Source organism: Suncus etruscus, chromosome 1, assembly GCF_024139225.1.
Source record: "Suncus etruscus isolate mSunEtr1 chromosome 1, mSunEtr1.pri.cur, whole genome shotgun sequence".
In the NCBI taxonomy this organism is placed as follows: domain Eukaryota; kingdom Metazoa; phylum Chordata; class Mammalia; order Eulipotyphla; family Soricidae; genus Suncus; species Suncus etruscus.
Genome location: NC_064848.1, coordinates 79817836 through 79834180, shown reverse-complemented (window position 1 = coordinate 79834180; position 16345 = coordinate 79817836). Strand labels below are relative to the sequence as shown.

The following is a 16345-nucleotide window of genomic DNA, read 5'->3' as shown; positions in this document are numbered from 1 at the left end:
TCTCAATTGTCTGAGACTTCTAGGCAGTACCATTGAGGAACTAAAAACGATTTTATATGACACATGGAGAATTAAGTATTATTTGCACTGCTATGATTTTACATGGAGATAACTTGCGAATGTTGGCATTTGGGGCTGGAGAGATTAGCACAGCCGGTAGGGCGTTTGCCTCTAGACGCAGAAGGATGGTGGTTTGAATCCCAGTATCACATATGATTCCCCCAAAGCCCTGCCAGGAGCAATTTCTGAGCATAGAGCCACAAGTAACACCCTGGTTTTGGGGTGTGACCCCAAAACCAAAAATAAAATAAAATAAAAATGTTGGCATTTGGCCTAGTGGTGGCAAAAGCCTGAGCTGGGCCCTTGACTCTGGGGCTTCAACTGGCTGCTATACTGGGTGTAGCTTGTGCTGTAGGCCCAGAGTGCTACCAGAGTAAGAGGGACCATCTACTCATGACATCAAGTGGTACTATCACCCAAAAAATAAAATATTGGCATTATACTTATTACTGCTCTTGGTTTTTTTTTTTTTTTTTTTTTTTTTTTTGGTTTATTTATTTTATTTTTATTTTACCTGGCGTTGGTGTTCAGGGATTACTAGCTCTGCACTCAGAAATTACTCCTGGCAGACTTGGTGAGGCATATGGGTTGCTGGGAATCAAACCCGGGTCAGTCCTGGTTTGGCCACATGTAAGACAAAAGCCCTACTGCTGTGTTATCACTTCGGCCTGAATCTTGTTTTTATAATACGTGAATTTACAGAAAAATAGCCATCATAGGATAGGGCCAGATAGTTCAATGTGCTAGTGTGCCAGTTTGGACTAATGCTAATAGTTTGCACCTGGGAAGCCTGGGTTTGATCCATGTACTATCTCTCTGGCCCCATCTGTGTCTTTTACCTTTGCTTCCTCCACTTTGGAATATCCTGGGATTCCCTGGGAGGTCATATGGATTTTGGCTGAGAAGCATTGCCCTAAAAGATAGTGGACATCTCACCCAGAGAACTATATAAACTCTTGTGTCTGCTTTTTTAGACAAATCATAGCAGGCACAGGATACCTGACAACAGAAGGGGGAGATTCAAGACAGCAAGTCAAGCCTTTTTACTCACATGGCTTGACAGGGGCTTGACACACCACCAAGGACCAACAGAAAAATAATTGCTTTAAGTATGTCTGCTTGTAGAAGAGAACTGTGTCCTTTCAAGAATTTTCTGGGTCGTCAGGAAGAAATCCTTTTAGGATTGGAGCCTTCAGAGGACTAAAATACCCAGAAATCCATTCTACTTTTCAGAACTGGACAATCCTGAGCCCACAGAGAGAAAGGAAAAGAATGAATCACATTATATTAAAATAAAGTCAAAGCCACTGTAGCAACTGCTTTTGTCTACGCAGACAAGCATTTGTGTTTTTTTTTATTGCAAGATCAAAATAACTTTCTTCTTTAATTTTATTAATTTTATTTTTTAACAATATTTCTTTTTTCCATCAGTACTAGAATTCTTCAAATATACAGTTTTGTATAATGTGCTGACTTTCTGAATACACTTAAAAAGGTAGTCCTTTCAATGCAGAGGTAAAAGAACAGACATTGCTGTAGCACAGAGCACAGAATTAAAATCAAGAGTATATAAAGCACACTTGGGTGTTACTGTGCAACAAAATAACTTTCTAAAATCAATAATCAGCAGTTTTAAAGGGGAAATTAAATCATAGAATGAAGAGCTAGAAACTTCATTGTTTGTTTGGGTTTTTTTTGTTTGTTTGTTTGTTTGTTTGTTTCATTTTATCTGGAGAAAATTTAGGATGAGGTCACAATAACAAAATCAACAATAGATCCAGAACTAGAGAGAGATCATGAGGGCACTTGCCTTGTATGTGATTCAATTGTATCAAGATTGCTTCCTCGTGGTTCCCAGAATACCACCACGAGTAATATCTGAGCACAGTCAGGAGTAGCCCCTATGTTCCAAGCTGTGTCTGTGTTCTGTAGACCTCCCTCAAAATGGAGCCAACCATCCATTTGAACCCTGTTACCTTCTACTCAGGTTTACTCCAGGCTCTGTGCTCATGAATCACTCTTGGCAATATTGGGAGGAACCACAGAAGGTGCCAGAGATTTGGAACAGGTCAGTCATATGCAAAAAATGAGGATCTTGGGGGCCAGAGAGATAGCATGGAGGTAAGGCATTTGCCTTTCATGCTTAAGGTCATTGGTTCAAAATCCCCAGCATCCCATATGGTCCCCCCAAGTCCTGCCAGGAGGGATTTCTGAGCATGGAGCCAGGAGTAACCCCTGAGCACTGCGGGTGTGACCAAAAACCCAAAAACCAAACAAACAACTAAAAAAAAAAAAATCCCCAGGATCTTATCTCCTTATCTCTCCAGCCCCAATCCTGATACAATTGAATCCTAAAGAATTTGCTTCATTTTAAATGGAAAGCATATGTGAGGGAGGCGCGGAGAGATAGTGTGGAGGTAAGGCAATTTGCTTTGCATGCAGAAGGTCGGTGGTTCGAATCCCGGCATCCCATATGGTTCCCCCCGAGCTTGCCAGAAGCAATTCTGAGCGTAGAGCCAGGAGTAACTCCTGAGCACTGCTGGGTGTGACCCCAAATACCAAAAACCAAAAAAAAGAAAAAAGAAAAGCATATGTGCAGGCAAAGAGTAACTATCCCAAGTTTTTCCTCTGTGCAGTAGCTGAGCCAGGTTAGAGACCCAGCTGTGATCTGAACAGAACTCAGCTTCCTGCTCTCCCTACTCTGTGGCTATGCAGGATACTGAACATCAAGCATCTCCTCCCTTCCGTCACCACCACTGGTATAGAAACAAAACTGGTTGGTTACAAGCTTTGCATCAGACCAGCTCTTGTGGTTTTCTCATGGATAATCTCTTATTTTCCTGTTCATAAAATGATGCTGCCACCCTTAGACTGGTCTCTTGGTACTATTTTCCTATAACTGTGGACTTTAGGTAACCTAAGCAAACCATGAGGAAATTTTAATACTACACGAAGAACTAATGCTAATGTGGTGTTCCTGGTGGGCAGGAATTACTTTTGTCCTGCAGGAAACTTTAGGCTGAGGTTAGTGCCAGAGTCATAACAGGGTAGCAAAAGGAGAAGCTGGCTGAAATTGCCACTGAAATGAATCTGAAAAAGAAGCAAGTTAGGAACCAGAGAGATAGTGCAGGGGTAAGACATTTGTCTTGTATACAACTAACCATAGTTCTATTCCCATGAACATGTGTCACACAAGTGACCCAAAACCACATCCCCTCCCCCAAAGTTAGAAACATTCATCAGACAAAAATGGGAGTACAGAAAGTAGAGAACTAATGCAATAGACCAGAGAAAATGCTTTGCTTGCAGAAAGCCTATCTAACTTCCTCAACACTGCGCTAGTAACCCTGAGCACTGTCAGGAGTTACCCTTAACACCAAATCCCTGAGCACATTGATGTGGCTCAAAAACAAAAACAAAAAATCCCCAAAACTTTAGCTATGAGTTTCTGTCAAGGAACCAAACTTCTCAAGACCTCAACATTTCACCTGTAATGCCAATGACCTTTGCAGGATGTCTAGAAGACAGAATGGGAAGACAAAGGTGTCAGAGCATCAGACCCAGGAGATGTTCAACACAGGGACGAGGCAATCATCCATTGATGTCTCTGCAGGAAAAGGACAAAGTTGGTGATCATGTTAAATAGGTTATTTTCTTTTAGGAGTCAAGAAAGAAATGAAGAAAAGGGATCCACATCTATTCCTTTGCTCTCTAGCATCTGAGCTCAGAGCCTGAGTGCAAAAGCCTGTCCCGCTGCATCCTAATTTCTGCTTCGTCTCCCAGGAACTCCAAATGCTGGGCTTATTCTGTCTATTGACACAGAGAGCCCTTGTGAGTCAACCAATTCAATGAGGTGACTTTACACCAACGATTGGAAAATATTCTCTCATCTGAACTTTTATATTATTTTTTACAAGCAAATGGACTTATTTTGCAACATGGAGGGCAGGCGTGCTATTTATTCGACATTGGTTTTTCTAACATTCCAGCTGACCCAGGTCTCTCAAGAGTCAGGTTTACCCATACCCAGTGACATTGACATCTCCCCCTCCTCCGCCTTCCTCTTTCCTGCTGACTAGTATATCTAAAGCAAACAGTCCCAGGACAATCGTTAGAATGCACTTGAATGTCGTTTACTTGACATTTTACACACAGGCTGTGCTGGGCAGCTCAGTCATTCCAGCACAGGGGCTCAGCCAGCAAGCATTGTGTTGCATCTAAGCTTGTCCTGGGCACCACCAAATCTGGAAACAGCTAAACCTGATCTTGTGAAGTTACTATGTGACTAGTTTTTTCTTTCCTTTTTTTTTTTCTTTTTTGGTTTTTGGGTTACACCTGGCAGCGCACAGTGTTACTCCTGGCTCTATGCTCAGAAATCGCTCCTGGCAGGCCTCAGAGGACCATATGGGATGCTGGGATTTGAACCACTGACCTCTGCATGCAAGGCAAACGCTTTACCTCCATACTATCTCTCCGGCCCCGTGACTAGTTTTTTCCATTTTAATTTTCTTATTTCTTGGGCCCACACCTGGTGGTGCTCGGGGATCACTGCTTCAGAGCTCAGGGGACCCATGGGAGTAGTAGGGGTCAACTGTGCAAGACAAGCAACTTTTTTTTTTTTTTTTTTTTTTTTTTTTGGTTTTTTGGGCCACACCCTGTGACGCTCAGGGGTTACTCCTGGCTATGACGCTCAGAAGTTGCTACCTGGCTTCTTGGGGGACCATATGGGACGCCAGGGGATCGAACGCGGTCCGTCCTAGGCTAGCGCAGGCAAGGCAGGCACCTTACCCTCCAGCGCCACCGCCCGGCCCCACAAGACAAGCACTTGACCTAACACTTCTACTATGGACCTGGGGCTCCCATCTGGCAAGTTTTTTGTTTTTTTTTTTTTCCATCTGGCAAGTTTTAACTGGTTCCCAAACTTGGGTCTGTTAATGGAGTGGGACGCTGGGATATCCTCATTTTCCCCAACTCATCTCTTCTTCTCCCTCTCACCATACCTCCTCTCCTCCCTTCACAGAGTATGCAGGCACTGCAAACAGCCACCCCGCTCACTGGCAGTGTAATATATTGTTTTGAGGAGACATATCCAATGGCACTCAGGGGTTACTCCTGGATCTGCACTCAGAAATTGCCTTTTGATAGGTTCAGGGACCATATGCCAGGGATCAAAGCCAGGTCTGTCCCAGGTAGGCTGCATGCAAGGCAAATGCCCAACTGTTACACCAACACTCTGGCCTGGGTAATATGTTTTAAAAACTTGAAGAGTAGCAAACCCTGTATATACTATGAATATATTGTTTGTTACTATACATATGCACATTCATATACATACATGTACTTAAAGCTAAATATGAAGTAGGCCAAGTAAATAACATAGTGATATGTAAAACGTAGTATAAAAATTACTTTTAGGGGGTCAGAGAGATAGCATGAAGGTGAGGGGTTTGCCTTGCATGCAGAAGGACGGTGATTTAAATCCTGGCATTTCATATGGTCCCCCATGCCTGCCAGGAGCGATTTCTGAGCATAGAGCCAGGAGTAACCCCTGAGCGCTGCCGGGTGTGACCCAAAAACAAACAAAATTACTTTTAATACCATAATAAAGGGGGCAGAGAGATAGCACAGCAATAGGGCATTTGCTTTGCACGTGGATGATCCAGGAGGGACCTGATTAGATTCCCGGCATCCCTTATGGTCCCCCAGCCTGCCAGGGGCTATTTCTGAATACAGAGCCAGGAGTGAACCCACAGCGCCACTGGGTGTGGCCCCAAAACAACCGATCAAACAATAAATAAATACCATAATAAAAATTCCATGGGATGAGCTTTTCTTTTTAATCTCTCCCAACTCCATCTTTTGTGTGTAATCTTTGTTTGTTTGGGGATCACACCCATTGGATGTTCAGGGATTTTGTTTGTTTGTTTTAGGATTTTTTTTTTTAGGGCCAAGTGACACTTGAGGGTTACTCCTGGCTCTGTGGTCAGAATTGCTCCTGGCTTGGGGGACCCTATGGAGTGCCTGGGGATGGAACCATGGTCAGGGCTCAGGAATGCTTAGGAGATGAACTCAGATCAGCCATATGCAAGGCAATGCCATAGCTACTTGTACTTTTCCTGTCCTGTGTGTGATATTTTGGACCATAACTGATGCAGGTAAAAGACTGGTACTGGTCTTTCTCTATTTTTATTTGCAGTGCCAGAGATTGAACCCAGGGCATCACATAAGGAAGGCAAGTGTCCACCACTGAGCTGCATTCATAGGTCTCTTCCTCTCTCAAAATTCAACTCTCAAATTGACCATAGTGGATTCCTAATACAAAGGATAATCTAGCTACTCTCCTGAAGACTGGACACAAATAGTTAATTTAATAACCTTAATATCTGATTCCTGTACTGCCCTCCTCAATGTCATAGACTGAATAATACCTACCTTGGCAGGGATTGTGGGTACTCTGGGCAGGTTGAGAACCTAGAAGGTTCTTTGAAATTGCCTCATTTCTTTTCCCCCATTTGAGTCTTTACTTTAAACTTGGAAAGAGAAAAGATGCTGGAAACAAAGGTTGTGGGGTCACTATGTCCTGTGTAGCTCTGCTGTAAGGAAGGATACTTGGAGTTGGCCAGGGGAATCTAGCTTTGTCACTGAGGCAGAGATGATTTCTTCCCTCTATTTCTTTATGTGCCATGTGGGAAACCTCCAATTACATCCCAACATTATATTATTTCCATATTGTTGAAGACTAGCAGCCATCAAACACTGGCTAGCCTGAGAGCTGGTGGGTTGATGCCAGCAAGGGACAAGTGCTGGGTGGCAGACAATTGGAGCCTACACAAAATGCCTTGCTGGTGGAAGAGGAAGTTGATGCGAATAGAAAAGTTTTGAGGGGCCTGAGGGGTGGTGCAGCAGTAGGCATTTGCCTTGCCACAAGGCTGACCCAGGACAAACTGTGATTCGAACCCTTGGGTCCCATATGGTCCCCAAGCCAGAAGCGATTTCTGAGCACAGAGCTAGGAGTAACCCCCTGAGGCATCACCTGTGTGGCTTCAAACAAACAAACAAACAAACATAACAGAGACAAGAGAGAGAAAAGTTTGAGGTCCAAACTGATGACCTAGTAAGCCCATAGGTAAGTCCAATAAGTGTCTATCTCTTGAACCTAAAAAAATATTGACTAGCCTAGTGGTGTGTATAGAAATTATGTGATAGTCATAAAAACTGAGAATAATCTAAATATCTACCAAAAATGAACTGATAAAATTATCGAGGAAATGCTGTAATGTGTTTAAAATATAAGACCATGTTAATAGATATCTGTGGTACGTTACTAAGTAAAATAAAAGCAAATAAATAAGGGAGAGTACATATTTTTAAAAATCCAAGTTTTTAAATAAATCTTGGCAGTACAGGTAGAGCACTTACCCTGCACATAGCCTACCTGGGTTCAATCCCTAGCACCTTATATGGTTTCCTATGCACTGCCAGGGTGACTCTTATGTGCAAAACCAGGAATTACCCTCTGAGGAGCACTGGGTATGGTCCAAAATCAAAAACAAACAAAATAAATAAATATAAGTAAATCTCTATTAGGGGTCAGAAAGATGACTGAAGGGTAAGAAATATGAAAGGGTTTGGGGCCGAAGAAGATAGCATGGAGGATAGAGCATTTGCCTTGCATGCAGAAGGACTGTGGTTCGAAATCCCGGCACCCCATATGGCCCCCACTTTGCCTGCCAAGAGCAATTTCTGAGTGGAGAGCCAGAGTAACTCCTGAGCCGCTGCCCAGGTGTGACCCAAAAATCGAAAGGAAAAAAAAAAGAAAGATGAAAGGGTAAGCCATGGAGTACATTATTTTGCATGTACATCGGGTTGGCCTGCATGTTGGGTTCCATCTCTTTGCCCACAATGGTCTCTCAAACACTGCCAAGAGTCACTTTCAAGCAAAGTTTGTAGTAGTTCTTGGACACTGTCAAGTGTACCTCAAAAAAAACATTAAAATACTATTTGGGGGGTTGGGTCACATCTGGCAGTGCTCAGAGAATACTCCTGGCTTTGCGTTCAGAAACCGCTTCTCACAGGCACAAGGGACCATGTGGGATGCTGGGATTTGAACCATTGTCCATCCTGGATTGGTTGCGTGCAAGGCAAATGTCATACCGCTGTGCTATCTTTCCAGCCCAAAATACTATTATTTTAAGCATAAAATTATTAAAATGTATTATGACCTTTAATCATACTCATCTGGATTGGTAGAATGTGGTTTTTATTTATTTATTTATTTAGGGATTTGGGTAGCACCCAGTGGCCTCAGGGCTTACTTCTAGCTCTATACTCCAGGGTCACTCTTGGCCGTACTCAGGGGAACCATTAGGTGCCAGAAATTAAACCCATGTCAGGAGCCGGAGAGATAACACAGTAGGGCATTTGCAAGCAGGCCTTGCAAAGTAAGGCAGGACCAACATTGGTTCAAACCCAAAACCCAAAAAAAAATGTCAGCCCTGTGCCAGACAAGCATCTTACCCAATAAGATATCTCTCTACTTCTAGAATATGTGACTTTTTTGTTTGTTTGTTTTTGTTTTGGGGCCACACTCGGTGGCACTCAGGGGTTACACCTGGCTCTGTGTTCAGAAATCACTCCTGGCAGGCTCAGGAGACCATATGGGATGCTGGGGATTGAACCCAGGTTGACTATGTGCAAGACAAATGCTCTAGCTCTACCTGTGCTATTGCTCTTGCCCCTAGAATGTGTGGTTTAAAAAATTTTTTCTTTTTTTTTTTTTGGTTTTTGGGTCACACCCGGCAGTGCTCAGGGATTAGTCCTGGCTCTATACTCAGAAATCGGTCCTGGCAGGCTCGGGAGACCATATGGGATGCTGGAATTCGAACCACTGACCTTCTGCATGCAAGGCAAATGCCTACCTGCCATGCATCTTCCAGCCCCTGATCTTTTAAATCTTGAAGCACTTTTTTTTATTTTTTTTATTTATTTTTATTTTTTTGGTTTTTTGTGGTCACACCCGGCGGTGCTCAGGGGTTACTCCTGGGCTTTCTGCTCAGAAATAGCTCCTGGCAAGGCATGGGGGGACCATATGGGACACCCGATTCGAACCTAACCACCTTTGGTCCTGGATCGGCTGCTTGCAAGGCAAACACCGCTGTGCTATCCTCTCCGGGCCCACGAAGCACTTTTTTTTTAAACCCACACCTTTTTAAATTTTTATTTTATCTTATTTTGCTCTTCCTCAGCCTCAATCAATTGTCCAAACTCTACGTGACTGGTTTTATTTGCATCCTTTGGTTTCAGTAAAACAGAAAATATCTGTGGCTATTAAATATGCAAATTCTAGAACTCAAGCCCCTAAGTTTGATTTTTTTTTTCAAGAGGGTAAGCATTGAGGGCCAGAGATATAGTATAGAGGTTAAAACACTTGCCTTGTATGTGGCCAACCATGATTCAATTCCTAGCGCTGTATGTGGGCAAAGCCAGGTGTAGCCCCAAATCCATAAATAAATACAATAAGAAATGAAATTTCTGAAGAGCTGGAGATATAGTATAGGTGTCACGGTGCTTGCTTTGCATACAGATGACTCTAGTATCAATCCTTGGCACCACCATGTAGGTTTCCTGGAGCTCCTCTAAGAACGATCCTCAAAATGTCTTGATTATCTACTAAAACTACACCCCCCCCCAAAAAAAAAACCCTTAGACTTTTTGAAATTAGAAAAATTAATAATCCTTAAAATAATGAGAGTCCAGGTTTAATCTCTGGCACTTAAAAATATTAAAGGCTGGGGGGCCGAGGGCGGTGGCGCTGGAGGTAAGGTGCCTGCCTTACCTGCGCTAGCCTAGGAGACAGGACCTCGGTTCGATCTCCCCGGACGTCCCCATATGGTCCCCCAAGCCAGGAGCGACCTTCTGAGCGCATAGCCAGGAGTAAACCCCCTGAGCGTTTACCGGGTGTGGGCCCAAAAACCAAAAAAAAAAAAAAAAAAAAAAAAATATTAAAGGCTGGAGTGATTGCACAGCAGTTGGGGCGTTTGCCTTGCATACAGCCCAACCCTAGGACTGACCCAGGTTCGGTTCCCAGCATTCCCATATGCGTCCCCTTGAGCTGCCAGAAGTGATTTCTGAATGGGATTGGGTGTGTCCCAATATACTACACCCAGGTAAACAAACAAACAATAATAAATACCAACCAAAAAATGGGGGTTCACTTTCTTCCTTGCTCTAAATGTCACATGTGGAGTAGTTAGCACAATAGCTGTGATTACTCTATATTAAAAAATGAGTCCAAATGAGTTTTTGTTGCAATATAAAAAAAAAAGGAGGGAAAGGAATATTAAAGCTAATTAACAAACACAATGTTAATGGAAAAGAATCAACCATGGAATAATCAAACACTTTTTTTTTTTCATTAAATCATTTCCCTGACTCAAAGTACATAATTGGCAAAAATAACCTATTAGCTTGTCCGGCCCACAAACTGAGAAGAAAATTAAACACAGAGTTGTTTGTTTCTTGTTTGCATTTCTCAGGGTGTGAAAACGCTTCTCACTGTTTCAACCTTTCAAAATCCCCATAGTTTTCCAGAACACAAATGCCTTTGCCCTCAATTCTAACTGAAAGGCAGGGCGCCCAGGTTTTCCTTGGAAGATCAGTCAGCACTGGTAGTCAGAACTCAAAGGCATGGAGAATTATTTTAAGAAAATAGGAATCGTGGCACACAAAGTCGTACTTCTCATTTAGATGACAATGATCCCCAATTCACGAAGAGTTTACCAGCCCAGCAAAAAAAATTGCAGGAAAGGAGAAACTTCAGCTACTAGATTTTCTCCTTAGCTGTTACCATTGACCTTTGTTTGTGGATCAGGGGATCAAACTTAAGGACTCACATTTTCTGAGTCATTGTGTTTACCAATGAACCACATTCCCAGCTCCAGTTCATCTCACTTGTAAATGTCTATTTATTTACAAATGCACAGTATCAGCAATCTTCCTGAGACCTTAAATATCATTCTACTTGATAAGATGCAAAATGTCCCTAATTTCTTTAAATATTTACTACTAGTATCTTACACTTCAAAGACATTGATACTTTATGATAGTTCACAAATCAACAGCCTAAAGCTGGAGAGTATGGGAATTAAGGCACGTGCTTGATCCAAGTTTGATCACCAGCACCAACCCTAACTCGGGTGACCGCACCCCTACCTTAGTAGGTGTACTCGTATACAAGGAACAGTCCCTGAGGGGCCACAGCACTGTAAGGCCTAAGTAGCACTGTGTCCTCAGTCCTTATATTGAATTACTACTAGTCTAAGTTGTTTAAGAACCTCTGAAGGGGTCCTCAACAGACCACCTGAAAACTGCTTAAGAATATCTCCCCATAACTAAAACACCCCTAAAAGGAGGTTAATAGCTTTTGTTGTTTGGGTTTTGATTTGAGGGCCATACCAAGTGGGATTTAGGACCCTGTATGCAGAAGTTCAAAGCTATCTCTCTGGTCCTGGTTTTATTAGTCTTAAATATTAAAACAAGCTGAGCATAAAAAGAGCCATTTAAGGGCCTGAGAGACAGTACAGCAGGTAAGATATTTACCTTGCACTACTGTGAACCCAGATTCAATTCCCAGCATCCCATTCGGTTCCCCCCAAGCTCGCCAGGAGTAATTCATGAGTGTAGAACTATAGAGCGTGGCTCTAAAACAAACAAAAAATAACAAAAAGAACCACTTAAACATATTGCTACCATGACAGTTCAAAGTCTTTAAAACAATCCCAGTAAGTGTAAAATTTCTGCTTTTTAAGTATTTTGAAACATTGATCCTAAAATTTGGGAGAGGGGAGTGTTTAGAATGTAAATTAAGTGATCAAAAACTAAAGGTTCAGGAAAGATTTTAATTACAGTTCTGAGAATTGATATTTTTTAAATGTCTGTGATTCATTTTATGCTCCTAAAAACTTTAATACCCAGGGTTTGAGTTGAAAGGCAATGCATTTGGCCATGAAAAGAGTTGACTCTTCATTTGGTTTTTGTTTGAATTTTGGTTATTTTTGTTTGTGCTTTCTAGCTTGCTGTACTATTGTACAATACTTTGGCCAAGTCTGTTGTCTCATTTTGCCCAAATGCTTTTCAAAGGACAGTTATGAAAGATTTTATTTTCTAGCTCCTTCACAGAACTTTTTCAAAGAAAGAAAATAAAGTGGGTGGAGGAAGAAAAGGTATGAAAACTAGGATAGCAAACCAGTGACATTGCAACTAAATTCAACCAAATTGACATGATACAGGCAGGTTCCCAGATTAATAACTTTTATGCCAACAGTTTTACTCACTTCTTTCAATTTACAATGAGTCATCACTAAGCCATTTGTCCTAAAGATGCCCCAATGGAATGAGAAAAAAGCAAGTAGCCAGGTAAATGGCTGTCCATCGGGGATAGCTGTCTCAGCAAGCGTTGCCACACAACTTTACAGGAACTTAGAGCAAAGAGGATTATGAAGACTAACTGAATAAGGAACAAGTCAGAGGGACTTCCTAGAGCTAGAGAAAGAAAGGACATTTCAAACAGAAAAAAACAAAAACAAAACAGATGCTGTGTTGAGATCTTAAAAGGAATAGTGATCAGTTCTAGTTTAGATGAAAGTGGGAAGGTTCATTGAAAGTTTTAGCCAAAAGCAGGGCCAGGAGAGACTCACTGATGGACTAAGTGTTCAGACATGCTCATCTAAGCAAAGACGGTGCCGATGGTGGGGATGAGAGCAAAATCATAAACTATGCAGATTCAGATAAGTGAACTGGAACTTGGATTCCAGCCTAGCAGCAAAGTTCCAGTGGGACCAAGGGGGTGCAGAAGAGGACTACAGTAGGAGGCCACCATCTTAACCCAAGGTAGCCCAATTTAGCAGTAGGAAAAAGAGAACAGATAGTGAGGCATGGCTTAAATATGTACATTTTAGTTGGAATGATTAGAATGGTTCAACATACATTCTGGAATGGTCTAACTTTTGTGGACCCCTGGATGCTCCAGGATAAAGAAAATGAAGGAACTGTAGAGGAAATATTATATTTGGACAGCAAGAAGAGAGGGTTGGGAATAATGTAGGGGAAAGGATAGTCTGAGTGGATGGAAGATTCCCTGACAGGACAAGGAAACTGAATGAGCCTACAGTTGAGTGCCAAGAACCCAGCTCCCGGTTACGGACTATTCAAAAAGGAAACGTTCATAATTAATTCATTCAACAAAGGACAGAAGAATATTTTCTATGGTGCCAGACAGTACTTGGGAATACAAAGCGGAACACAACCAGTCTGTCCCATGGAAGCCTTAAGGATCTACAGTCTGCTTGTGAAGTTTTAAGGATTCCCTGCAGAGCAGTGGTGATATTAACTCCTAAGTAAAAACTCTTAAACCATTTGCAAACATTTGCGTTGATCTGCTATCTTATAATTTATCACATACATTTGGGGGTCTACATCCCAATAGTGCTTAGGGGCTACTCCCAGTTTGATGCTCTGAAACCTGCAGTGCCAAGGGTCAAACCTGAGCCTCCTGGATGCGAAACATGAACACACCTCTGCAGTTAGGTCCCTCGGCCCAAAATACTTTCCTCCAACTCCCACCATCGAGGATGCCAAAGATCAAACCCAGGGCCTCACATACACAAAGTAAGTCCTACCACTGAACTGCATTCCAAAGCCAGTCCCATTTATAATCCTTATAACTTTAAAAAGTAGGTATGAGGCTAGGGTGATAGTACTGTGGGTAGAAAGCTTGCCTTGTACACAGCTGACTCAGATTCAATCCCAGAATACCATATGGTCTCCCAAGCCCAACCAGAGTGAATCCTGTAGTTTAGAGCAGGAGTAAACCCCAGAGCACCAGTAGGTGTAGCTCCTAAACTAGAACAAAACAAAGAGTAGCTGTGATGAATAGTACTTGTGTACCAAAAATGTTAGCTGTGATGAATTTTATGGGACAGTCTGCTGCCTCTTACTGGAGAGAAGGAAGAAAGTAAAATTAGAAGAAAGTATGACTAGTGAGAATGGCAAGCAGGAATTTAATTTCAGTGAAATTTGAATACTAAAAAAGCTAATTACCTTGCGGGCTATGAGAGATAGCCACAAGAGTTAAGGTGTTTTTCTTGCACATGGCTGTTCCCTCGTTTTTGATCCCTGACACCAAATACAATCCCCTGGCTTAAGAACTAAGCAGGAGCAGAGGAGTCAGAAAGTAAATGCTGAGTACTACTGGGTGTGGCCCAAATTCATCCCCCATCAATTAAAAGTCTGAAAAATCATTACTTTTCACTGTTTTTTGTTTGTTTGTTTGTTTTGTGTCACACCCCAGTGGTGCTCAGAGGTTACTCTTGGCTCTGTGAACAGAAAATTATTAGGGGACATATGGGATGCGCATGGGATCAAACCCAGATAGGTTGCTTGCAAGGCAAATGCCTCTACTACTTGCCTATGCAGTTGCCTCCCTCTCCCACTTTTCACATTTTTGTTTGCTTGTTGCCTATCCCAGAGTCTTTTTTTTTTTTTTTGGTTTTTGGGCCACATCCGGTGATGCTCAGGGGTTACTCCTGGCTATGCCTTACAGCTTATGCCACAGCTCCAACCCCTACTCTTCGGACTGTGCTCTGGGTCACTCCTGCTGGTGCTTAGGGGACCACCTGGTTCTGAGAATCCAGCACAGGATCTCCTGCTAGCAAAAGATGCTTTGCATGAGCTCAGCCTGTTGAGCTATCTCTCCAGCTCTGCTTCCTACTTCTAAATAAGCAGCTTTTCTAGAGTCCTGAAGCAATTATACATAAATCTCAGGCCAGGGCACAAGGTACAGACTCCACATCTCAGAGGCCCAGATCTGGGCTGAACCCTTTGCTTAAAACCTTCACGCGACTTCTTCAATCCATCATGCCTCCCCATGGCTCCACATTAATCCCCTACCACTAATGGTTTCCATCACATCTTCTGCCAACGAACGCAGTCTGTGCTGGAAAAAAAAATCTATTTTACAATTCTAAGAACATTAATAATATAACTTTCATACCACAAAACTTGTAATATCAGTTTGCTGAAATAAAGTCACCAGTAAGTATTTAATTCTTTCTTTAAAGGGTGTCTTCTATTATTATTATTTTAGAGTTGGCAATTTAGTCATCAAAGGTTTACTCAGCCTCATGTTTATAAATTACAAGGGCAGGGATTTAGACTTCTTATGGCCCTACCTGATTCTGGAGAGGGGATGGTCATAACCCTGTTGTCATACCAGGCCCCCGCCTTAAAAGGAGTATGAGTTGTGAACCCTAAGTTCTTTGCCCTCTCTCTAGCAAACTGTGAGGCAAATCTAGAGAATTCCCCCTTTGTGATGCAATCAGAATAACCAGATAGTTGCTGGCCCAAGCTCTGGCTTGCTCCCGACGGACAGGCTTATTTGGAAACAAAGTTTTTCTTCTTTAAATTGGGTTTTCAGAATAATAGCAGTGGCCTTTCCAAATTCATCTGTGTAATGTTGGTTATTGGTTTTTCATTGCAGTAGTTTCTCTCTGTCTCCTGTCTCTCTCTGTGTTTCTGTCTCTGTCTCTGTCTCTCTCTCTCTCTGTCTCTCTCTGTCTCTCTCTCTCATGTCTCTCCTCTCCTCTCTGTCTCTCTCTCTGTCTCTCTCTCTGTCTCTCTCTCCTCTCTCTCTCTCTCTCTCTCTCTCTTCTCTCTCTCTCTCTCTCTCTCTCTCTCTCTCTACTCTCTCTCTCCTCACTCACGTCTGCCTTAAACAAATAAAACCAAAAAGCAGATGGGGGGAAATGCCCCATTTATACCGGCACACTAAATTGGAATTTCCAAGTCTGACTTACATGTTTGTTTATTTACATCCTTGGTGATGGCCACCAATCAAGAGATTCAAGTTCACTGGTATTCAGGACCTTAACCTTGCTGTGAAAGTGGATAATTTTTTTCCTCAAATCATTCTCATAAATATAATATCTCCCCCCCCTCCCCCCAGAATGGGAGGTAACGGTAGCAGGTGCTTTCCATGCTTTCTCTGAAAAAGCGGAGTGTTTTTAGAGTTGAAGTCCCAGGACAGCTCCCAAAGGATGGTGGTTGCATCCCTACCCTTTGGAAGGACGGGAGGGCAGATGGTTTCCTGGACAAGTGCGCCCTCCCTCCCCGCAGTGGCTGTCCCTGGACGGGCTCGCAATCTGGAGGAAGTGTGACCTAGAGGGCTTCACTGCCTGGCGTTGGCAGAGCTGGCTCGTGGACTCATTCGGAGCTAGGACGCATGCATACC

The 16345-nt window shown here is 42.6% G+C and overlaps 1 non-coding gene across 1 annotated transcript; it reads right to left on the bottom strand.

The window, feature by feature from the left end:
• Nucleotides 1–1522: 1522 nt before the first annotated feature.
• On the bottom strand, nt 1523–1658 carry LOC126030902 (small nucleolar RNA SNORA22). Its single transcript, XR_007503202.1, has one exon. It is a non-coding gene; the product is annotated as a small nucleolar RNA SNORA22 (small nucleolar RNA).
• Between the last annotated feature and the right edge of the window lie 14687 nt (nt 1659–16345).